This window comes from Temnothorax nylanderi, unplaced genomic scaffold, assembly GCF_030848795.1.
Source record: "Temnothorax nylanderi isolate EJ_2023f unplaced genomic scaffold, tnyl_v1.0 TNYL_tig0247_pilon, whole genome shotgun sequence".
NCBI lineage: Eukaryota > Metazoa > Arthropoda > Insecta > Hymenoptera > Formicidae > Temnothorax > Temnothorax nylanderi.
Window position 1 is genome coordinate 161,983 of NW_027249309.1, and position 26,838 is coordinate 188,820.

General features: G+C 43.5%; 1 protein-coding gene across 1 annotated transcript in view; it reads right to left on the bottom strand.

Annotated features, from left to right (window-relative positions):
• LOC139779876 (cilia- and flagella-associated protein 58) overlaps nucleotides 1–26,838 on the bottom strand; it is a gene marked incomplete at its 5' end in the record, with an annotated part of 247,623 nt that overhangs the window by 134,347 nt on the left and 86,438 nt on the right. The window lies entirely within an intron of this gene.

A 26,838-nucleotide genomic window follows, 5' to 3' on the forward strand; every position in this document is an offset into this window, starting at 1 on the left:
ACATCCATGTTGAACAGCATTGTTGATAATATGCGCTGAACAACCTACACCCATAATATTACTTTGCAATTGTGATTTTAATTTGGTGAAAACATTATTTGTTCCTGATCGTTGTCTTCCGCCGAAATTTGTGTTGCAGTTATCTCCGGAAAATGCAATACACTTAGATAAAATATTGAATTTTTTAAGTTGTTTTATAATCAAGCCAGTAATTGTATCAGATGTTTCATTTACGGCATTTTCTATTTCCAACAGCTTTGAGGTGATTCCATTTGCTCGATAATCGAAGTACTGAATAACAACCGGAATTAATTTGATGCTTCCGTGATTACTAGCATCAGTAGATACGCTTACAAATTCAACGTTTTGCAAGTCGTTCAGAAGTTCAGTGGTTGACAAAGGAGCCAGCACGTTGTTCACTATTGCAGTTGCCTTAGTGCGATTGCACGATATCTTCTTTGCCGTATTTGAGTCCGAAAACAATTCCTTGTTCAAGGAATTTGTACAGTCTAATGAATTGAAAGACATATGGTGACTAACTGTGTGAAATGCTATAGCACCTTCTGCTGCTCTAATACTGTCATCGGTTTCAAGCTTAGTAATATATGTTTCCATGACAGATCTTGAAGTTCCTGCTTGACTTTGGAGTCTCGTTTTATGTTTTAATGTGGCAATATGCTCATTTATATCAGCGACTCCCTTATTAGCAATTGAAATTTTTGAATTGCATATTGTACATAAAACTTCCCAATCAACTTTCTGTTTTTTGAACATCGGAAACTTTTGTTGTAATTCAGTATTGAATGTACATTTACGTTTTGGCATATTGATAAAAATATAATGTTTGCCCTGAAAATGTAAGTTAGAAAAGATTATCCACGAAACAAAAAACAGAATAACAAAAATTTATTGCTGTAGTACCCAAAAAAGCAAATTTCCTCGCTCGGCTCGCTCCACTGCCACCCTTCAACCGCTACAGCTACAGGCTAATGTATACAATACAATTATCAACAGACACAGAGCGTATTCAGCAGAACAAACCGCTTAGTAACAATCGAACGTGATTGGCTCTTAAGCTTAAGTCTTACTTTCAGAACTAACGAATCAACGTAAAGTGTTGATGCTGATACAAGATATACCACTGCGCATAATGGCGATTTTAGGGACAATCTCTGATTGGTCTGATTAGGCACATATAGTGTAAAGAAACAGTTTCGAAATGTGACGAGCGCCGTAACGCACCGCCTTATGTCACGCGCTCGAAAAACCCGGACTAATTTGAAAAATCCCCCCGGACGTCCCCGGACGCTCGCAAAACTAGGACAAATCCGGGGAAAACCGGACGGATGGCAGCCCTAGTCGCGAGTTATGGACTCGATCCCGCGTATTATTATACTCTACGGGGTTTCACGTGGGACGCTATATTGAAGCATACGCGTATCAATTTCGAATTGCTCACCGACATTGACATGGTCATGTTTATCGAACGCGGCATACGCGGCGGTTTGAGTCAATGTTCGAACAGATACGCGCTGGCCAACAACAAGTACATGGAGTCGTACGATCCATCGAAACCGTCGTCGTACCTGATGTATTTCGACGTAAACAACTTATACGGCTGGGCAATGTGTCAACCATTGCCTTACGCAGATTTTCAATGGGTCGACGACGTAACCGATTTTAATGTTATGGATGTTGCGTTGGATTCCACGATAGGCTACATTCTCGAAGTCAACTTGGAGTATCCGCAACATCTTCACGACGCGCACACTGACCTACCGTTCTGTCCGACGCGCGATAAACCACCCGGTAAGCGGCAGGACAAGCTCCTCGCAACATTATACGATAAGAAACGTTATGTAATACATTATCGCAACCTGCAGCAGTGTACTCGTCACGGTCTCCGTATATCAAAGATTCACCGCATATTGAAATTCGCGCAATCTCCATGGCTTCGCGATTATATAGAACTAAATACGAAATTTAGAACATTGGACAAAAATGATTTCGAGAAAAATTTATACAAATTGATGAATAACGCTGTGTTTGGCAAAACCATGGAGAATGTGCGCAATCACGTTGACGTGCGACTCGTGACTCATTGGGAGGGTAGATACGGCACGGAGGCAATGATTGCGAAACCAAATTTTCATAGCCGAAGCGTATTTTCGGAGAATCTAGTAGCAATAGAAATGCGAAAACTCGAGGTGAAGTTCGACAAACCAATCTATGTGGGTATGTGCATCCTCGATATATCCAAGACATGTTTGTACGAATTTCATCACGAGTACATGTTACCGTTGTATCGCGACAAGTGTAAAGTCACGTACACCGATACTGACAGTCTCATTTATCACATCGAGTGCGACGATGTGTATGACACCATGAAGCGCGACAGTAATAAATTTGACACTAGCGATTACGCGATTGATAATGTGTACGGTATCCCACTCGTCAATAAAAAAGTTCCGGGCTTAATGAAAGACGAAAACAACGGTGCGATAATGACCGAATTCGTCGGGCTTAGAGCAAAGATGTACGCCTTGCGAGTGGACGGTAAGAAAGATACGAAAAAGGCTAAAGGTGTTAAGAGTAACGTCGTAGCCAGGTCGATAACGTTCGACGATTACACGCGGTGTCTGCGCGGCGAAATTGAAATGACGCGACAGCAGGCTTGCATAAGATCCAAACAACACGAGGTGTACACCGTGTCCGAAACGAAAATAGCTCTAAGTCCGTACGATGATAAGAGATACATTATACCCGGTTCTACCGAGACGCTGCCATGGGGGCATTATAAAATACCTTAAATATATTTTGTAATTACATTTAGATATTTATGTAAATAAATCACTCATTTGTATGTATAATATGTTTTTATATTGTAATAAATTTTTACAATACATTATTTTTGTGTATCCATGAATTGTGTGAATTATCAAATCCTAACCACTTTACATAAACCTCATCCCCCCTTTTGCGCAAAACTTTTTCAACGAGATACACGTCGGGATTAGCAACGCGATGTAACTCGTATTCGTAGAAGCCGCCGGCAACGGCTTTTCCGCAGGAATCATTCAATAGATACGTCACGGGATTAGTTTTCTGCACTTTGACGATTCTAAACACCTCCGTGGTCCAATTTGGCGTGTATCCTTTCTCGAAGATTGTCTTGAATTTACTTACGCGTACCGAGTCGCCTACTTTGAATCGCGCGGGAGCAGCGATCTTTACGTGGCTGTACACCGTTGTTAGGAGCTTGTCGATGGGTCGCATGCCGATAGTTCGATGCTTTCGCGCGTTGTAATCCGATACGAGACCCGGCAGCGAGTCGATCCATTTGTAATTTCCGTTGAGCGTAAACATTTTCCACATGTCGTTCTTGAGCGTGCGATCGAATCGCTCGACGACCAATGCCTTCATTACGGAATAGGTCGAATAGTGATTGATATAGTGTTTCTTCAAGAGTTTCTGCACGTTTGCGTTGTAAAATTCTTTCCCCTTGTCAGTCTGCAGATTTTTCGGACATCTTCCGCCGTCTCGAATTATTTTCGCAATCGCCGTAGTAACCTCGGTTCCGCTCTTGGCCTTGAGCGGTACGGCCCATGCGTGCTTGCTCAGCACGTCGATAACGGTGAGTATGTAGTGGTAGCCTCTGTTGAATCGCGTGTATGGGCGCATCTCGACCACATCCGCCTGCCACAGGTCATCGTATCCGCGCACTATGACGCGTCTTCGCGAAAAATTTCTTCTCGCAGGAGCGTGTAGTTCTTCCACCAGACTCCGTTTCTCAGTTGATTGCTTCTTACTAGCCATGACGATGACGCGCAACTGACGCAGAGATCAGATGTACGTTCTTATCTATTCGCGATGATTCGCAATTACATCTTGAATCATCTTTTGAAGTTCGTTTATGGTAATTTGCACGTTATTCTGGAATGCGACCATCTTTCTCTCGATTTCATCCTGCCGATCTTTCAAAATTTGCACGCTCTGCTGCACGTAACGTTTATTGGCGGCATCGCCATCATCTACAGGCGGCGCTATCCGTCGAATCTTGCGCGATTTCGCGTCAATGTCGGTGGCGACCATGCAAAGAGTGTTATCGCCCACGTAATTTCTGATTAATCCGCTCCATTGATAGTACGGTTCCGCACCGGTTCCTCTTCCGAGCGATATACCAAACTTGTTGATCGGCATTTCGATGTTGATTGAATGACTCACCGACGCGCGGTTTAATTTATAATAAGTCCAGCCTCGAAGTTCCTCGATAATCGACAGGATCTCGTGACCGGTGTGACCCGCTAGGCGCGAAGCTTCGAGCAATTGGAGACGATCTACAAGCTCGTTGGGATCGTCCCAATGAACATAGTCGATCTTGTTGTCGTTTAATGTCATAACACGCGGTATACCTTTTCCAGCTTTTTTACCCGAAATCAACGGTGCGATTATTTGTGTGTACTTGTATCCCCTGTTGCTATTTATTCGAGCGTGAGCATCATAATTGCATTTATGAGCACTCGTTGCCAACAGAATGCTCTTGTATTTTTGCTTGTCGTCCTCCGTGTAGATATCGTCATTGGGAAATTTCTTAAAGATCAACTCGTAAAGACCGCGTGTGCCAGCGTATCGTATGCCGTCGATAATTATGTTGTCCGCGTTGTCCACGTTAAAACGTTTATTACCGAGCATCATTCCATCGTTGCTGAAATAAACGCCGTATACGGTGTCTATACCGCTTTCTTGATCGCCGCTCAGAACTGCCCCGACATACTTTTGGCCCAATAGACCAAAGTGATCTCGTAACGTTTCTCGACCCTCAGATGTTTGCAACTGCTGTCGAACGGACGTCACGAGTGAGTCATCCGTGGTTTCGAAAACATCCTCGTTTGCGAGTGATTCCAGCATTGTGGGTTGCACGGAAGGCGCAGAGGTTATCGGTGGTTCATTCAATAGACCTTTCGATTGTTTTGATTTACACGGTTGTAAAATTTTGGTTATTTCGCTCAAATTAGATGGCACGTTTATCGATCGTTTCAACGTAACCGGAGTTGAAGCCATTACAGAGTCGTTAAACGAGGCGTTTGGTCGTTTTCGTTTGAGCTTTGGCTCTTCGTCTTCCCACGCCGTTTCATTCTCAATCTTTGACACATCGGATTCTTTGCCAACGGTGTTTTCGGCAATCTGCCTTAGAGGCTCGATAATGGGGTTAAAGTGTCTCTCCAACGCGATATCTTCCTCCATTTTACCAGTTTTCAAGGCGTGATACTTCTTGCGAATCGAATCACTCGTTTTCGCAATTTGATTTGCTATCCTCTCGCGCTCTCTAATCTCCTCGCCGCTGTCCATGTTGCGATAACGTTGTTCAATCGACAACAACTAACCACGTTTCGGTATCGCAAAGTCGTTAAATCCTTTTCTGTATCGACCATTCGAAATCGCGCTGTCCTTGTCTATCACCACAAATCCATACTTTTGTTGCCAACATGTATGACACAACTTACTGAAATCATCGTAAGACATATCTGTGTTTACGTGATCGTTGTATACGTGTTTTAGATTGGTACCATCCTGTTTAAACATAATCAATAAATTTGCGTTGTCGCGTATAAGATGCTTCGGTATCTTTGCATACGTCTGACAAAAATAGAAGGAGTCAACGTCCGCGTGCCGGCCCATTGCAAAGTATTCTCTTATCCTATCCTGCTTGTCGCACGCCACGTCATCAAAGATAAAAATAGAATTCGGGAGCGCCTTGCTCGGTGGAATGACGTCACTGTTATTCGAGAACGTAAAGTAGCCAATCCCTTCTATCGGTGTTAGTATATTCTCCAAATATCGATATTTCGGTTGTTGCAACGATTTCGAGTACACATACACGTTCTCGAAACCTACACCGTGCGGACTTTCCAGCAAGCTTATCAAGACGTTTGTTTTGCCGCAATTCGACGGACCGCAGATGATACCGCGTATAGAAATCGGTAGCATGTCTCCATGTTTGCGTACCTCTTTCGTTAACTGTATCCTATCGTCAAAGTTTGTTACTTTGATCGTCCGCGATTGTCGTACGAACCGCATTTTACCTCCCCTCCACAACGAATGAAAAACAGTATCGAGAAAGCAGGCCTATTTATAGAGGTGCGTAGAGCTGCGATACTCAGTCTTTAAAATGTTTTTGCTCGTGTCGGATAACAGCGATATTTACGATTTAACCGCCGAGCAGTTGAAGTATATACTAAAGGTCATTCTACTACGACAGTTTTATAATTACATAGATTATTTGTGGGATAAGCTTCCCGAACATATCAAGGCAGATTTGGAGGTTCAGCAATATCGTCGCTGTTTAATACATTATAATTTGCCGAGTCAGCAAACGCACATCGACGGTCCGCCACCGTTGATAAAAAACTGCGGCGAATGCCACCGAAGATAGGTCGAGGTCTGTTGAATCGCGCAAAAAACGCGCTTCCGATCGAATTACATATCCCTGGCCGGTCGTCGCACGAGCCCGGTTTGTCGTACGGCGCCTCTGCCGTACGGCGGTCTATCAATTTTGCGGTCCGGGAACTCATTTAGAAACACGATTGGCAAGAGGTGATCGGGGTATTAATCTATTGGACGCAGCGTGTCGCGAGCACGACATAGCCTACTCGCGCAGCAACGATCTCGCAGAACGACACGTGGCAGACAATATACTCGCCGCGAAAGCGCGAAACGTGTCACCGCAAACGATTCGACTCTCGGAGAGAAAGCAGCAGCTACAGCCGTCTGGGCGGCCATGAAGGCTAAAATGAAACTCGGTATGGGTTTGAAAACGAAGAAAAAGAAGAAGAACAAGCGAATACTTCCGGTAGCGAAACGCGGCGGTATCCTGCCGATCCTGCCGTTATTAGAAGTTCTCGGTTCGTTGGTCGGCGGAGCGGCGGGAGTCGCAAAGGCCGTGAACGATAACAAAGCCGCGCAGCGTCAGCTGGAAGAGATGCAACGTCACAATCGCGCCATGGAAGGTCACGGACTTTATCTTGCTCCGTACAAATGCGGACAGGGAGTCTTGAGAAAAAAAAACGTCGAAGAGAAGCTAAAAATCCCCAAGGGTGTAACTACCAACGTACAACTGCAACAATTGGCAAAACGTATGCGCATTCCATATTTTAGAGGTATTTTCATGCGCGACTCGTTACCGATCGGCGGTATACGTCGAAACGAAAGCGGTATTGTGAATTTGGATAATGCTGAGGGACCAGGTACTCACTGGGTGGCGTACGCGAAGAGGGGAGATTGTGCCATATATTTCGACAGTTTTGGCAATCTTCGACCGCCGAGAGAATTGGCGCAGTATCTAAAGAACAATGTAATAGAGTACAATCGCACGCCTTATCAGCGATACGATCAGAGAAATTGCGGACAACTGTGTCTGCGTTTTCTACAGTCGGTTGACAATAAATTTAAAGACCGGCGTTACGCTGTTTAATCTCAGTATTCATTCAAACATGTCACTGACATTTACGCTCACCGGCAAGAGCAGCATCCTCGCGGTAAGCTACTTTCCCGCCGTGGATTTGAGCGATGGCGATTACGAGCTCGGTCTGACAGATTTTGAAACCTATCACACGACACCGAATGTAAATTCGTCGAACAATAAATTCTATTATGACGACGACAACGACAAAGGAAATTACCATTCCCGAAGGATCGTACGAACTGCGTGATATAGACATGTATCTGAAACGCGCTCTTTTATGGAACCAATCCAATATTGTCTCGACAAACGAAGATGAACCGCACCCATTGATTATTATTCGGGCTAATAACAATACGATGAAGAGCGAGATCAAGTGCGCTTATCGGATAAATTTCACAAAACCGAACAACATCGGATCGCTGCTGGGATTTTCAGCGAATCGCGTGCTGGAGTCGCGACAATGGCACGAATCGGATGTTCCGATAAATATCATCAACGTAAACATCATTCGCATAGAGTGTAACGTGACCGCGGGTGCGTACAGCAACGACAAGTACGTGCACACGATACACGAGTTTTCACCGAGTGTGCCTTTAGGATATAAGATATCGGAAACGCCTGCACAGATCATTTACCTTCCGATCATCGCACGGAACATTTCGGACTTGACGCTTCGCGTCGTTGATCAGGACGGTCGATTGATTGATTTTCGTGGAGAGGAGATCACCGTTAGACTGCATGTACGAAGACGACAGCGATAACGTGAGATGCTCGTACTGAACGAAGCTGAGCAGGTGCAACAGACGAGAAACAAAATTAGAGAGACAATCCGATCGCTAAAGAAGAAACTCACTGCGTCGAACGTTGAATTTTTGAAATCATTGGGTTTCGTCGTACGAAATGGCTAATATCTTAAACATTGGAGGTGAACCGATTTTTGACGACAGCGTCGTCAAGATTGAGACACACACGTACAATCCGTACGCCAACACAACGTTTGGACATAACGATGAGATAAGAATACACATACAACAGCAGGATTTATACACGTTGTCGTGCGAGAGCTTTCTCTACGTTGAAGGAAGATTGACGATAAAGAAAAAAGATGACAAGTCTGAGACAACGCTTGCGAATAATGGCGTGGCGTTCATGTTTGATGAAATTCGATACGAGCTCAATGGCGTGGAGATTGATCGCAACAGAAACGTTGGAATAACCAGTACCATCAAGAACTATGTATCGTTTACAAATGACAAAGCAAAAATTATGCAAAATGCTGGATGGGACATTTCATCTTCTCACCCGGAGGGATATTTCAACTTTTGCGTACCGCTCAACACATTGTTGGGCTTTTGCGAGGATTACAAACGCGTGGTTGTTAACGCTCGTCACGAATTAATTTTGATACGAGCGCGCAGCGATAACAATTGCATTGTAGGAAATCCTGCGACGGAGCCGGAAATTGAAATGTTTAAAGTACAGTGGCGAATGCCTTACGTCACATTAAACGAGGTCAATAAGCTATCCATGCTACGGGTCTTGGAAAGCGGGCGATATCTTTCCGTTCGTGGGATCTGTACGAGTATCCCATGTTGCAGAGCACGACCAAGCATTCGTGGGCCGTCAAAACGGCGATTTAGCTGGAGAAGCCGCGGTACGTTATCTTTGCGCTGCAGACCGGGCGCAAGAATATCATGTCGCAAGATGTTAGCGTATTCGATGACTGTAACTTGACCAACGTGAAACTTTATCTAAACTCTGAATTTTATCCGTACGATAACTTGAATCTGGATTTTGGCAAAAATCGATACGCCGTCCTTTTCGATATGTATGCGCGTTTTCGTAAAGCTTATTACGGATACGACTGCTTCGATACGCTTTGCACCGTGGTTACATTCCTGACAAAAGGACCTTTTGTTGTCATTGATTGCTCGCGACAAAACGAATCTGTCAAGAGCGCCACCGTGGATGTGCGAATAGAATTTGACTGCAAAGAGAATGTACCGGCAAATACTACCGCCTATTGTCTCATCTTGCACGATCGCGTAATGGAATACTGTCCGTTGTCGAACGTAGTGCGCAAAATCATGTAAATTGCAATATCAGCGGATATTGCGATATAAGAAGCACTGATGTACCGCGATAAGATACAGATTGCTCCGTCGTTTCGTCATGATCGTACCAACGTTTGTTGATCTGCAAGGATTCGCCGTCGGGATGAAATTTGTCGTAAAGGAGGTGGCGGTTCTGAGAAACGGGACCGTTTTGGCGCATTACATTTTTACATGTCCCATGCCATGGAGTCTCCTCACGAAATCCGACAAATCATGCGCTTCTTGGTTTATTGCAAATCACCATGGACTACGATGGGAGGATGGAAACGTGCCATACAGCATGGCGAAACATCTAATTACATCGGCCGTGCTTGGAAAGGGCGACGAGACGTCGACTCTTGTGTACGTCAAGGGATGCTAGAAACGAGAATGGCTGGTGGATCTACTTGAGAATAAAGCGAGAAAAAATCTAAACATTGAGACTTTGGATGCCGATTACGAAGATATCGAATCTTTAAATAATCTAGATGTTACTAATACTATACGATGTGAAAAACATGTTAAGAATTGCGCATTACAAAATGTATTAAAAATATGTAACTGGTGGTCGCGACACCAGAAATAATTATGATTTTTTTTAAATAAACTATATATGTATATATAAATGTTTTATTTCCTTTTCCCACATAGTTTGTGGTATAATATAGATGTTTTAGTTGTTTTAAAGATGTTTTTAAAGACGTTTTAGACGTTTTAGTTGTTTTGAAAGACGTTTTTAAAGACGTTTTAGTTGTTTTGAAAGACGTTTTAGACGCTTTAGTTGTTTTGAAAGACGTTTTAGTTGTTTTGAAAGACGTTTTTAAAGACGTTTTAGTTGTTTTGAAAGACGTTTTAGACGTTTTAAAAGACGTTTTAGTTGTTTGATAGTTGTTTTGAAAGACGTTTTAGACGTTTTAGTTGTTTTGAAAGACGTTTTAGGCGTTTTAGTTGTTTGATAGTTGTTTTTAAAGATGTTTGATAGCAGTTATACAGATCAAACCACCGAAAGTCAATGGTGCGATATCGTTTTCAAGAACATACGTGTCTCGCGATGATACATCGCACACGTGCAAAACTGCATATCGTAGATTTTTCGGAAGGCGCAAATGTACGGATGCTGAGATCATGGTGAAATTAGATATGATAAACAAACGATGTGACAATAGTGAGATATAGAAGGATGAATTTGATGGTACGCTCAGTAGTCGAGGGCTGGAAGTAAGAGTCGGTTGGCGTGCTTGATCGTGTGCGGACGTGTTTGTCTTGACAAAAAAATTTTTTTCAAGTGTTGCGACTGTTACTGTCTGCACTGTGATTTTAACAGTAGTACCGTGTATTGGCGCCTTTTGAGGCCTACAACGTTCTGTAAAATGGATTTCGAAGAATTGTTTGAAGGAGATGAAATGGAAGTTCAAGTAAATGATGAAGAAATGGAAGTGAATAAAGAGGAAGAAATGGAAGTTGATGATGATGCAATTCTGTCAGACGATTCGTGTTATGATAGTGAAATGTCTAAGGATGTTCCGGAAGAAATTTTCAGGGTTTTGAACCAAGCAGAAGTGAATACATTGAATCCTTTGAAAAAGATGTGTTGCACATACTTTTATTTCACTCCAGGACATGTGAAGTTTTGTGCATCATGCATTGTGAGAATAAGCGGTTTGTTCTCAATGCTATATGCTTATCGTAAACACAACACCAGGCCTTATATACTCATGGACGGTCTCTTCTGTTCGTCGTGGAGACCCATTATATCTCATTTCACCATGTAATCTGTGTCCTATGTGTGTTTTTGTGTAAATTTTAACTGTTTTAAGATAGCCTGCAGTATTTTTAACTATTTTAAGTGTATTCATAGTCGGATCTTATTTCAAGACTCATTGTCGGATCTTATTTCAAGCCCGTCTTAAGTTATGTCTGCTAACAATAAGTGTAACATATATAGACAATTCGAAACGTCTTCAGCAATCAATGTTGTGTCAGTGCGGGAGGTGACTGGCTCAAAAGCCAGGGGTTTCTGGTTCAAATCCAGCGGTGGTAAGCAAATTTTCTAAGTACAATATATAAACGCGAATGCGGTCACCCCTCCCCGCGGCGCGGCGAAAACGTGAACGCGGTACCCCCCTCCCCCCGCGGTATACCCCCCGCCCCTCACCGCCCCTCATTACCCCATGGTTGGGACGCCCATAGTTTACCTACTCACACGATTATCAATTTCGGGTCTTGGCCGAGATCGAGTTCTAATTATCGCGGTAGTACCGGAGTGGAGATCTTACAATTTGCTGCTCGCTGCTGCTCGGCTGCGTCGGGACACTTTTCCGGGGGTGGCTCCTCGGTTGCGGCTGGTTCGACAGTGACGAGTGGCCGGCCCGGCGGGACTACGCTGGGCCCCAAGCTCGCAATTTTCCGCCCCGCCGATCAGTCGCGCGTGCCGCCCTGCTCGCGGCGTCGCTCGCATCTCCGCTGCCTGCCCGCGGCAATTTCAACCGGCTGTCATAAGGTGCGGGCCCATCTCAGCTTTAACCAGGCTGGCCAGGCCGTGGCTGTGCTGCTCGGCGCCCTAAGTACCGTCGGGGGAAGCGTCCGGGGCGCCCACTCGCTCCGCGGTAGCGGTGTCGTTCGCCTCCACTATGCTGCGACGGGGCCAGGGATGTGCTGTGCGAGACATTTCATGCGCTCTGGCGGCGGCGGGCCCGCGTGACCCGCCCGTTGGTCAACCACTCCATCCAGCGTCCCCCAAGCGTCCGTCCTTCCCTCGTTGCGACACAGGTCGTTACATTTTCGTGTCATCTCCAATCGCACGCTCCGGCACGTACGAAATCTAACTTACAAGTAATTAACGCAAATAGCCCTCCCCTACTCAAGTCGAGGCGCCAACCCCGACCTTCCCCTCGGCCGAGCTACTGTCTGGACGGCGGACGCGACAATGTCACGTCACAATTGGATATTTTGTATTGAATATTTTTTACATACTTTATATATATTTCATATTTCAAACACTTTACATGTATCATTTTTATATTAAGAATAAGACACAGTTTGCACGAATTAAATCACATTGTCCTTGTGTATCCAAGAGTTGTGCGATCCATCGAATCCCAGCCATTTCACGTAAACCTCGTCGCCCCTCCTGCGCAGTACTTTCTCTACGAGATACACGTCAGGATAAGTCGCGCGATGCAACTCGTGCTCGTAGAACGCTCCAGCGACGGATTTTCCACGATAGTCCTCGAGTAGATAGGTTACGGGATTGGTATGCTGCACTCTAACGATCTTAAACACCTCGGTGGTCCAATTCGGCGTGTAACCCTTCTCGAAAATTGTCTTGTATTTGCTGACGCGTACCGAGTCGCCCGTTTTGAACTTTGCCGGGCCCGCGATCTTTATCGCGCTGTACACCGTAGCCAAGAGTCTTTCGGCGATCACGGGGGTAACGTCGACGGGTCGCATGCTGATCGTTCGATGCTTGCGCGCGTTATAATCCGACACGAGTCGCGGTAAGGCGTCGACCCACTTGTAATTTCCATTGAGCGTAAACATCTTCCACATGTTGTTTTTTAACGTGCGATTGAATCGCTCGACGACCGATACCTTCATCACCGAATACGTGGAATAATACTTGGCCCCCTTTTATTTATTTTATTTATTAACGATATCGCTATGTATATTAAATATTGCCTCTTTTTACTATATGCTGATGACTTGAAAATGTATCGAAAAATAAATGGACTTGCAGATGCATTATTGTTGCAACAGGATCTGCACAATCTTGAGGTCTGGTGTAAGAGAAACTGCCTTCGACTCAATGTTTCTAAATGTTTTGTTATACATTTTACCCACAAACATAACCCACTTCTGTATGACTACATTCTTGATGGTTTACCACTCTCAATAAAGCATAACGCTCGTGATCTCGGAGTTTTGTTTTGCGCCGACTTATCATTTAACAATCACATTCAACTTATTGTTTCATCTGCGTATAAAACACTTGGCTTTATCCTCCGCTGGGGAAAGTATTTTGTAAATATCTCCACTTTAAAACTGTTATATTGCGCGTTGGTTCGCCCGAAATTGGAGTATTGCTCCACTGTATGGTCTCCCTATTATAAATGTCATATTGAAAAGATTGAACGCATACAGCATAAGTTCTTACGCACGGTAGCCTACCGCATGGAAAGTCTTATGGCTATTTCCTGCCATGACTATTATCCCATATCAAGAAGACTTAATTTAATCACTCTAGAGAACAGGAGATCAATTTTTGACCCAACATTAATTTTTAAATTATTAAACAATTTTATCGATAGTCCTGACCTATTAAAAAATATTTATTTAAATATTCCAATCAGGAACCTAAGACAATCTCCCATTTTTTATGTTGAATATCACCGTACTTTATATGGCGTAAACTCATGTTTGAATAGGATGATCATCTCGGCAAATAATTATGCCAACTTGGTTGATTTCTTCGGCGGCAATGTGTCTACTTTTAAGCGGAAACTCATTTGTTTACTCTCTTAACATTACTTATTGTTTTCTGACTGTATTTTTTATCTATTTTATTTAATTTTTATAAACTACATTTTCTCGTGTATATACTAAAGGGTTTTTTACCCGTAAATAAAGATTATAATTATTATTATAATAATTGATTCCGTGTTTTCTCACGAGACGTTGCACGTCGGTGTTGTAAAATTCCTTCCCCATGACGGTTTGTAAGTTACTAGGGCACCTCCCGCTATCTCGAATTATCTCAGCGATAGCGTCGGCTGTCTCGCTGCCGCCTTTACCCTTGAGCGGCACGGCCCACGCGTACTTGCTCAACACATCGATGACGGTGAGTATGTAGTGGTAGCTTCCGTTGAAACGCGAGTACGGGCGCATCTCGACGATATCAGCTTGCCACAGGTCGTCGTACCCTCGCACTATGACATGTCTGCGGGGAAAATTTCTTCTCGCCGGTGCGTGCAATTCGTCCACCAACCGTCGCTTTTTGATACTTTTATCCACATCGGATTTTAACGGTCTCATGTTTCGTTAGCGTTTCGTTGGCTGTTCGTCATCGTTCTTTAGCCGTTTCTGTTTCTGCGTCGTTTGTAGCTGTTTCTGAACAGCTCGTAATCGTTTCTGAGCCGTTCTTGAACCGTTCGACAGCCGTCCGACAACCGTTCTCGAACCGTTCGTTGTCGTTCGTCGTCGTCGTCAATTAACCGTTTCTTGTCACTTATCGTCGTTCGCGAGTCGTTTCTGAGCCGTTTCTTAACCGTTCGTTAGCCGTTTCTAATTGTAACGCTCGCACGTCCTTCTCGAACGCGGTAAGCTTCTCGTCTGACTCTTTCCGTTGATCTCGCAAACTTTTAACGCACTGATCCACGTATAGTTTGTTAACCGCGTCACCGTCAGTCTCGATGTTCAGTACGCATAGAGACTGCGAAAGCACGGCCTATCGATCCTTTTGGCTTGAAGAGTTTTCAGCAAGAGGTGTCAGAAAAATTACCACAGGGATAACTGGCTTGTGGCGGCCAAGCGTTCATAGCGACGTCGCTTTTTGATCCTTCGATTGAACGGATCGCTGTCGCGCCGTTTAATTTATAATAAGCCCAGCCTCGCGAAGTTCCTCGATGATCGACATGATCTCGTTGTCGTGGGCATTGTTGCCAGCTTGACGCGAAGCGTCGAGCAATCGCAGACGATCCACCAGCTCGTTGGGGTCGTCCCAGTGCACGTAGTCGATCTTATTGTCGGTTAGCGTCATTGCGCGAGGCGTGAATAATCCTTTCCGGATTTTTTCTTCTTGGATTCGGTCGATATCAACAGTGATATTACACATTGATACTTGTATCCCTTGTTGCCCATTACTCGCTTGCGAGGATCGTGCTTGAATTTATGAGCACTCGTTGCCAACAGCTTGCTCCTGTACTTTTGCTTATCGTCCTCCGTGAAGAGCTTGTTATCGGGTATTCTCTTGAAGATCAACTCGTAAATACCGGGTGTGCCGGCGTATCGTACGCCGCCGATATAAATGTTATCCGCGGTGTCCACGTCAAAACGTTTATTACCGAGCATCATTTCATTCTTGCCGAGATAAACGCCGTACACGGTGTCTATCAGTGCATCGACGCCCAAAACGTCTGCGATGTACAATCGGCTCAGTGGACCCAAGTGATTTTGCAACGTTTCTATAAACAATTCTCGATCTTCCGACGTTTGCAACTGCTTTCGAACGGTCGTCCCGCTCGAGTCGTCCGTGGTTTCGAAAACATCCACGTTTTCGAGTAATTCGGGACTTGTACGTTGCACGGTTCGCGTCGCCGCGAACGGTGTAGAGGTTATCGGTAGTACTATCGATCGTTTCGATTGATTAGATTTACGCGGTGTTGATGACAGATCCAACCAGGAGTCTAATCGTTTCCTCTTTCTCTTCGGTGTAGCATCCTCTTCCTCCTTCTCCTCCTCCTCCTCCTTCTTCTTCTTCTCCCCGCGCTGTTGAACGGATTGCGTTTCGATTTTCGCGTCAGCGACGCTCTCCGTCGGCTCCTCTTTCTTCACCGCGATCAAGCTCGAGTTGTCGACGATCTTTTTCAGCGGCCCGATGAGAGGTCTAAAGTGCGTGTACAACTCAATGTCCTTCTCGATCTTACCGGTCTTCAAAGCGCGAAGTTTCTTGCGAATCGAATCACTCGTTTTCGCATATCTTTCACGATCTTCTCGCGTTCGCGAATATTCTCGCTCCCGTCAATCGCAGCCATCGCGGGGGAAAACAAAGCAGAGTGTCGATCTCTCTGTAACGCTAACGTTTCACCTTCGACGACGTATCGGCGACGACTGACTGGCTTTTGCGGTATCGCGAACACGTTAAATCCTTTTCTGTATCGGCCGTTCAAAAGCGCGCTGTCCTTGTCTATCACTACGAATCCGTACTTGCATTGCCAACAATTGTGGCACAACGAGCAAAATTCATCATATGACATGTCGGTATTTACGTGATCGTTGTACACGTGTTTCAAATTAGTGCCATCCTGTTTGAACAGGATCAGTAGATTCGCGTTGTCGCGTATCAGATGTTTAGGTATTCTCGCGTACGTCTGACAGAGATAAAAGCAATCGACGCTCGAGTTCCTGCCCATCGAGAAATACTCCTTCACAGTGTCTTGCTTATCGCACGCCACGTCGTCGAAGACGAAGATCGAGTTTGGACACGCGTCGCTCGGTGGAATGACGTCACTGTTATTGGAGAAGGTGTAGTAGCCGATTTCGTCGATGAATGTCAATAAATTCTCCAGATATCGGTATTTCGGTTGTTGCAGCGATTTCGAGTACACGTACACGTTCTCAAAACGTACACCGTGCGGACTTTCCAGCAAACTTATCAGAACGTTGGTTTTACGCAATTCGAGGGACCGCAAATGATCGCGCGTATAGTAGTCGGCAGCATCGTACCCACGTCTGCGCTTCTCCGCGTTGCCCTCCATCGACCTTGATCTGTCGTCGCAATTCGTTACGCGAATCGCCAACAGTTGTCGCACGAATCTCATTTTTTTCTTGCACTTTGTACGACTGAATCGAACTTTTTTGTTCGAACGTCTATTTATAGGTGCGCGGCACCGCGAATCGCTCAGTCGCAAAGATGTTCGTCCTGCTGTCGAGATCTTCGGACATTCGTGATTTTAGCGCTGAACAGCTGCAATTTGTGCCGAAAACCGTTCTGTTGCAAATGTGCGGTGATCACGTCCACTACGTGTGGGACAAGCTTCCGGAGCATATAAAGACGGATTTGGAGGTTCAGACCTATCGTCGCTGTGACGAACATTACAATCAACCGTGGCAGCAAACGTACATCGACGGTCCCCGTTGATTAAGAATTGCGGCGAATGTCAACGAAAATAAAAACAGGTAGAGGTCTGATTAATCGCGCGAATCGCGCGATAGGTGCACTTCTGTTTGAATTGCACATTCCCGGCTATCAGTTTTGCCGTCCGGGTACTCGTCTACGAGAAAGATTGGCTAGGGGTGATCCGTGTGTAAATCCATTGGACGCGGCGAGTCGCGAGCACGACATGGACTATTCGCGTAGCAAAGGCCTCACCGAGAGACACGCGGCGGACAAGATACTCGCCGAAAGAGCGCTAGGACGCGTCATCGCGAGAGATTTGGCTCTCGGAGAGAGTGCTGCCGCTACAGCCGTCTGGGCGGCCATGAAGGCTAAGACGAAGCTCGGAATGGGTTTGAAAACACGGAAAACACGAACGAGGAAAAGGTCGACGAAGAAACGGATACTTCCGACAGCGAAACGAGGTGGCGTATTGCCGATTCTACCGTTGTTGGGAGTTCTCGGTTCTCTGGCCGGCGCGGCGGAGCGGCCGGAATTACAACGGCGGTGAACGCTAGCAAAGCCGCGCGACGTCAGCTGGAAGAGACGCAACATCACAATCGCGCCATGAAAGGTCGCGGACTTTATCTCGCTCCGTACAAATATGGACAAGGATTGTATCTCGGCCCGCACAAACGCGGGCGAGGAGTAGCGTTAAAGATTAAAAAAAAACATCAAAGAAATCGTTAAATATGCCCACGGGTATTACGACTAATGTACAATTAAGTCGACTGGCAAGGCGAATGCGCGTACCGTTCTTCAGAGATGTTTTCATGCGTGATTTGTTACCGATCGTCGATGGCGTACGTCGAAACGAGAGCGGTATCGTGAATTTGGACGATGCAGCGGGCCCCGGTACTCATTGGGTAGCGTACGCCAAGAGGGGAGTTCGAGTCGTATATTTCGACAGTTTCGGCAATCTTCTACCACCGAAAGAACTGGTGCGATATTTCGGACCGAGCGTGACGAAGATTGAGTACAATCGCACGTCTTATCAGCGATACAATCAGAGCATCTGTGGACAATTGTGCTTGCAATTTCTCCGGACGATCGACGACGATCGGCGCTAATTTAAAACCTGACGAAGCGCCGTGTGGAGACTCAGTGTTCGTCGAACAGCTTCCGTCGACATGTCTATAACGTTCACGCTGACCGGGAAGAGCAGCATCCTCGCGGAGCACTATTTTCTCGCCGTGGATCTGAGAGACGGTGACTACGAGCTCGGTCTAACGTGTTTTGAGACTTATCACACGATTCCGAACGTGAATTCTTCGAATAATAAATTTTATTTGGACGAGGGTGACACGGAAATTACGATTCCCGAGGGATCGTACGAGATACGGGCCACACACGAGTTTTTGAAACGTGAAATTTCACAGAAACGTCCGCGACGCGTGGTTCGTTCCAACGACGATCGTACGTCAGTCGCGGATATCGCGCGAGAGGAGACCGTTCGCGCAAACGGCTACGAAGACGAGGCCGCGGAATACCCGATAGTGCTCCGCGCAAATTACAATACGATGAAGAGCGAGATCAAGTGCGCTTTCAGAGTGAACTTTAACAAACCGAACAACGTCGGATCGCTGCTGGGATTCTCGTCGACGCGTATATTGCAGCCGGGACAGTGGTACAAATCGGACGCACCGGTTAATATTATCAACGTAAACATTATCCGCGTGGAGTGTAACGTGACCGCGGGTGCGTACAGCAACGGTAAACGCGTTCATACGATACACGAATTTTCACCGAGCGTACCACCAGAATATAAGATATCGGAAACGCCGGCGCAGATCATTTACCTGCCGATCATCGCGCGGAGCGTTACGAATCTAACGATACGCGTCACTGATCAAGACGGACGATTGCTCGATTTTCGCGGAGAAAAGATCACCGTCAGATTGCACGTACGACGGCGAGAGCGATAACGCACCAGTGTATGCGTGAGCGTGAGTGTACGCGCGACATATGAGATGCTAGTGTTGAACGACTCGGAGCACGCGACAGATAACAGTAATATCTTTACGGCTGCACCGATCGACGATATCGTCAAGTCGACATTCGGTGGCGTTAAACAAGAGACGAGAAAGAAGCTCAACGCGTCGAACGTTAAGTTTTTACAATCTCTGGGATTCGCGGTGCGAAACATCTGAACAATGACTAAAATTCTCAACATCGGAGGCGAGCCGGTCTTTGACGATCGCATCGTCAAGATCGAGACTCACACGTACAACCCGTACGCCAACACAACGTTTGACTATAGCGACGAGATACGAATACCCATACAACAGCAGGATACGTTATACGTATACGTTGCCGTGCGAAAGTTTTCTCTACGTCGAAGGAACATTGACGGTGACCAGAGCAGCCGGTCAAGCCGATAACGTGGTACTGGGTACTAATTGCGTTGCGTTCATGTTCGACGAGATTCGATACGAGCTCGACAGTATGGAGATTGATCACTGCAGAAATGTAGGAATAACCAGCACGCTCAAGAACTACGTTACGGTATCGTCCGACAGAAGCGTGATCCTGAGAAACGCGGGCTGGGATCCACAGAATAACGCGAACGGATATTTCAATTTCTGCGTACCAATCAACTTGTTACTGTGATTTTGCGTGGATTACAAACGCGTGGTGATCAACGCTCGTCACGAATTGATCTTGATACGATCGCGCAACGACAACAATTCCCTGGTGGGAAGTCTCGCGTTGGAGCCTACTATCAAAATACTCAAGATACAATGGCGACGAGATGCCGACTCTCGTGTACGTCAAGGGATGTCAGAAACGAGAATGGCTGGTGGATCTGCTGGAGAATTATGCGAGAAAAAGCCTAATCGTCGAGACTCTGGATGCGCATTACGAAGATATCGAATCTTTGAATAAACTAGATGACACCAATACTATGCGATGCGGAAAACATGTCAAGAATTGCGCATTACAAAGTGTAATAAAACTATTTAACTGGTGGTCGCGCGCGACGCCAACGTCCATTTCCAATTAAATACATTGTTAACGTATAACGATGATCGCCAGAATTAAAAAATAAATTATATATAACTTTTTATAATGTTTTATTTCTTACTCCCTTTCCCCTTCCTCATCATCACCGTTAGAGTAGGCTTTACTTCCCCCTCTCCTAAAAAAATAATCCACCGCGCAGTTCTATGAACATTAATCCCCCCCTTTTTTCCCCACCACATTATTACTTTTGGAATTGTCGCGTATACTCGATTAATTTTATATGACCAGTCTTGTCGCGATCGCTTGTACTGACGGTCAACTTCTCAGAGCCGAGAGGAAAAATGTTCTCCTTTGAAGGATGCAGCAGCAGCAGCAACAGCAACAATGGTGGAAAACGCGTGAATGCCGTGAATTATTACGTGCCGATTCACGACGTTGAAACTCAGTCGTGTGAGAACAGATGTAATAGGTAAGTTTCTTTTAAGAAAAAAACATATAGAACCTCCCCCAGTTTTTATATCTTTGCAAATTGTAATACTTACGAAAAAAAATTAATTTCATTTCTTTTATACAGCATTTCGTTGGAGCGTCGCGCGGTTCGTATACTCGGCAGACGATACGCGTTGACAGCTACGGGATACAAATTCCTCGAAATTGGTATCAACGTGGGCCCACCGAGTTACGTGGAGATCGCCGTTGGAGATCATCGAGGAAAGGCACTGCTGTTATCTCTCGAAACGTGGAAGGCACTCTACGAGCAACGACGAAACATTCAGAATTTCTTTCGCAATGACTACAAAAATATCCATAGTTTTATAAACGTTGGACCGCTAACGGTGAGAGTTTGTACGTCGGTTAATAACGTCAAACTCATACGTCTCGAATCTGTAAACATACGCTTGATGATGACCGAATCGACGTTGCATCGTATGTTCGATCTCGATCGGTGCATCGATGCAAGATTTGATCGATTGGTCAGAATACTTGCGGCAGTCGATGCAAAGTTTGCGCAGTTCTCCGATATCGCGTCCACTGTAACGGATCTTAAGGAAGCGTCGAATGTAATATACGCTAGCGATGCGTTCAATACAAATCAGCTCATCGATTGTGAGCTCGCAGCTTTAGTTTTTTAGTACGTAAGACATATTGTGTAAAAGAAGAGTTAAATAAACAGGCTTTTTTTTACAACTAAATGAACGATGTAATTTCTTTGCGTGCATGTCCATCCCTACCTAAATTTTATCATCGCTTCGATGCGGTCGATCATCGTCGATCCGTCATTTTTTCCTTTGTTTAGCGTACTGCGTCGTAAAAAACAGTGCGAAATTGTTTAGTCTACGCGATAACACCCCCTTTTCCTAGAAAAATGTTGTTTACGACGAACATGTTCCGACAGGTTCGATGCATCATCGACAAAACACGCTCCTACGCAGTGCGCTATCGAGTTAGTCTTACCCATTGTGCGCCGCCTAGCGACGTCGTTGCGAACGTACCCCGCGGCGCGACCGCGGACCCCCCGCGCCCTACTTGTGCAGGTGAGTCATCCCGGTGAGTCATACCGGACATGAGTCATCCCGCCCGCCCCCCCTTCACCGCGTAATCCGATATCCTTGAAATCCAATATCCTTGAAATCCGATATCCTTGTGTAACCCGATACCCCGCCATCCCCCCCGCTCACCCCCGCGTTGTCTCCTTGTAATCTGATATCCTTGTGTAACCCGATACCCCTCCCCCTCCCCCTTCCTCTCACCCCCCCGCGAAATCCGATACCCCCCTCCCTCACCCCCCTCAGAGCTCCCTATTTAGAACTCCCCTACTATAACTACTAATAAGGTTTTATTTCGTGTGCCAATTATTTCCACCAATTATCTCAGAAAGTATTGGTTTATTGGAAAAGTGTTTCAGATAAAAGTTGAAAGGTTTGAAAGGGACCAATAGACGATTTTATTGGATTTTGGATCCAGGGCCTGTATTGAGCTCAATATAGGGCCTAAGTCAAATTTTTTAAATAAAAACCCCTATTTTTTTATTGTACCATCTTTCTCTATTAATTAATTTGAACAACTTTTGTCTGAAACATTTTTTATTTGCCCAATACTTTTTGAGATATTCAAGGAAAACTTGGCAACTTTTTCAATATTTAGCTTATGATATCTTGATAATTGTTTGCCAGAGGAAAAAGTGGTATAGAGGACTTTTTAACTTGATTTTGTCTTAAGAATATGCTGTTGCAATAGCACTCTAATTTTTTTAAATATTTGTAAACACTCCAAGAAGATGCATACACAAATATTTAAAAAAAATTGGAGTATACTATTGCAACAGCACATTTTTGAAATAAAATTAAGTTAAAAAATCCTCTGTACCACTTTTTTCTCTGGCAAACAATCATCAAGATATCACAAGCTAAATATTGAAAAAGTTACCAAGTTTTCCTTGAATATCTCAAAAAGTATTAACCAAATAAAAGAATTTTTCAAACAAAAGTTGTTCAAATTAATTAATAGAGAAAGATGGTACAATAAAAAATAGGGGTTTTCATTTAAAAAATTTGACTTAGGCCCTATTGGGCTCAATACAGGCCCTAGATCCAAAATCCAATAAGATCGTCTATTGGCCCCCTTCGAACCTTTCAACTTTTATCTGAAAAACTTTTCCAATAAACCAAGCCGTCAATTAACACTTAACGAAGATTAACACAATAACATTTAAACGACACCCAACGATAAAGGGATCATTGCATGGCGACACAGATTAAATCGACATAGAACATTAATGGTTAACACCTTGTTAACACCAAACCAACATCCAACGATGAGAATCAATCTCCAACCTACGCTAAACATTGAGGCTTAATCCCCAACCTACACTTATCATTGAGAATAAACTCCCAATATACACTCATCATTGAGGATTAAACCCACAACTTACCTAAACCTTAATGGTCAACACTCAATCTACACCTAAATTTAAGTGTTGACACTTAACTTTGATGACAAACACTAAACTTACGCCCAAATTTGAGAGTTAACACTCAAAGGGTGTTAACCATCAAAGTTGAGTGTACTTTTTCATAAGGGCCCCCGCAGGGGGGGGCGGAACCTACTGCCTCCACGCATACACTTTCCACGCGAAACGAGGTGCCACATGGGTTTACAACTTTCCACGCCTGGAAAGCCCACGCATGTACTTTGAAGGCACACTATGTGTTTAGTTTAACAATAGTGGAGCCCCCCGCAGGGGGCGGAACCTACTGCCTCCACGCATACACTTTTCACGCGAGACGAGTTGTCACATGGGTTTAAAACGTTTCTGATTTTTTGAAGTTTCGCCAATGATGTTGGTTTGTAATATACTAAGTTAATTCGCTCACGACAAGAGCTGTGTGCAAACGTGTTTTTCGGATAACCATTTAAAATGATTCTTTTTGGCCAAAAAATTGAGTAATTGCCAAACGGCAATTGAGTGGCTATTTCTTATATAAATAAATTAATATATTAATTTAAACATTATTTCTTTGGTTTTATTTGGTTTTTTAACACAAACAATGATAGACTGTACAATAATATATAGGACATAAGGAAAAGATGTGAAAAAATATTTAAAAAGTTGCTAAACTTTGGAGTCGCAAAAAATCCTTTTAGTATATGTATTTTTTATCTAAAAGGAACCTATTTACAAAGTTTTATTTAAATCAGAGCATGGACGTTTTTGGAAGTTTCGCCGCAAAATGTACAAAAGATTGTGAAATTGCTTAAGGGGGATATGCAAAATTGAGGTTTTGGGAACTGTTAGAAAAACGAATAAATCTCACGTATCCTTACGTATTTTGAGTCGTAGAATCCGAAAATAGCCACAGGAATTACGTCTGTAGCTGAGAAAACGTGGAAAATGGAGAAAGATGCGAAAAAAACGTGAAATCATTTAAACCCCCAAACGTAATTTTTTTACGTTTTCTCATGTATTTTGAGTTAAAAAAATCCAAAAATGACCATAAAAATTACGTCTATAGCGGGGAAAACGTGGAAAGTAAAGGGAAATAAGTAAAGGGAAGTAAAGGGAAATAAGTAAAGGGAAATAAGAAAAAACGTAAAAGCGTTTAAATCCCCAAACGTTATTTTCTCACGTTTTCTTACGTACTTTGAGTCAGAATCTTGAGCCAGCTATCTGAAAGGACTCAAAATACATAAGAAAATTACGTTTTGGGAGTTTTATTGTAAGATTTATTCGTTCCCTTAACAGTTCCCAAAACCTCAATTTTGCATACCCTCTTCAAGGATGTTCTGGATAGTTTGTCAAAGCTATGAAGTTAATTAAAATTTAATATCATATTCTGTATTCTCTTTCAAAGTTTGAGGCCAAACAAATCGATTCACAATTTAGATAAAAAGTTATCAGTTTTTTAATATCCGTTTTACATAGCGTTTTACACAAAAAAGTGTGAACATTAAAAAATGCTATCAATATAATGATATTTTACACACAAGTAGATCATTAACAAACCAAAATATAACAAGAAAATTTGAAACAATTTTCAATTCTTTTTTTCAAGATTTTTTTGAAAAAAATGAACGCGTGGTCGCCACGCGCGTTAGAAGTGAAACTTCTGAAGGCAAGGCTTTGCCATAACTTTTCTGAAATTAATACAAAAACAATACAACGGAATTAAGTAGTCACTCCACGCAGCCGTCCGCAACTCGAAAATGTGTTACACGCAGTTCTCACTATATCCGTCTCGCCAGTGCCGTACGCCTGATCGTTTTTGAGTCGCAAAATCGAACTTACTTACCGATCCAAAAGAAGTTTCACTTTGTACGCCTGTTGGTCGAATTTTCGTGACACTTTTTCGTGACGTTTTTTCGTGTCGCACAATCGAACTTACTACCGTGCCAAAGAAGTTTTATTTCGTACGCCTATTGGTCGAATTTTTGTTACACTTTTCGTGTCGCAAAATTCGTGACGCTTTTTCGTGTAGCAAAATCGAACTCATTGTCAGTACCGTGCCTAAAGAAGTTTCACTTCAAAAGAAGGAGCCGTCTTGCCAATGCCGTACGCCTATTGGTCGAATTTTTATTACACTTTTTGTTTCCCAAAATTCGTGTCGCTTTTTCGTGTCGCAAAATCGAACTTAGTACCGTGCCAAAAGAAGGAGCCGTCTCGCCAATGCCGTACGTCTATTGGTCGAATTTTCGTTACATTTTTCGTGTCGCAAAATTCGTGACGCTTTTTCGTGTCGCGAATCGAATTCACTACCGTGCCTAAAAAAGTTTCACTTAAAAAAAAATAGTAGTAACAGTTACTTACAGTCACTAAATCTACGTCTTTTACATTCTATTAGATGTGCCGTAACTAGTTATATACATTTTTTGGATCCCTGGAGAATTAATATTAATGTTTTTAATATTTTTTGCATACTTTTGGTTGGGACGGTGCGTCCAGAACGTTCTTAAGCAATTTCACAATCTTTCGTAGGTTTTGCCTCATAAAACCATAGTGGGCACCACGAAAAAAATTTCATAGCTATTTGGCAAATTTTTTTAAGGGTACTTAAAAGTACAAAAGATCGTAAAGAATAAATTTGTGTTGTTGTTCTGCACAATTGTTTTCTGGGTCAAAATAAAAAAGGGAAAAATCGCTAATTTTTCCATTATTTTCATCCATTTGCATCATGTCTACATGTTTTTTAAAAACATTTGGCAATTATAGGCATTTGATAGAGCAAAGTTTCAACTTTAAGAATCTGTTTTTTAAATTGCGGTGTGATAATTTTTAATGGAGTTATGAGCAATCAAAGCTAAAATGCTCATTTCTTATTCAAACCGCGATAACTCGATAACAAAAAATCATAGAAACATAAAAAAAAGATTTTGTAGGGAAAACTTCAAGCTTTCATGTTAGGAAGTTGAAAATTTTCGTAGATTTTTTTGTGCACGTGACAGACCCACAAAGTGAGAAGAAAATGTTCTATTTTGTTCAGCTCATAGTTTTCTATATGTAAAAGTTACCAAATTCACAGAAACTAAAAAATAATAGTGACCTTTCGAAAGTAGAGATTTTAAGCTTTAAAAGCTTTTTTTTTTAAATTCTGTTTATTTTTAACGAAGTTACAGCTGCTTGAATTTTGCCTATCTATTATTATAAGTACCTGACGTCTGTCTGTCTGTATGTCTATCCGTCTGTCTGTCTGACCGCGAACTACTCATTCGTTAACGGACCGAATCTTATGGAATTATATATAAAACAGGGGTAGAATTTTCCAGGGATGTCGGTGATGTATTATTTTTCGTTACCGATTTTTTGGAAACCGGTTCCGAAATTTTTCTAACTTTTCGGGAAATAATACGTAATTTTTCGGGAAATAATAAGTATCTAATGTCCAACCGTGAACTACTCATTCATTAATGGACCGATTTTCTTGAAACTGGTGCCAAAATTTTTCTAATTTTTC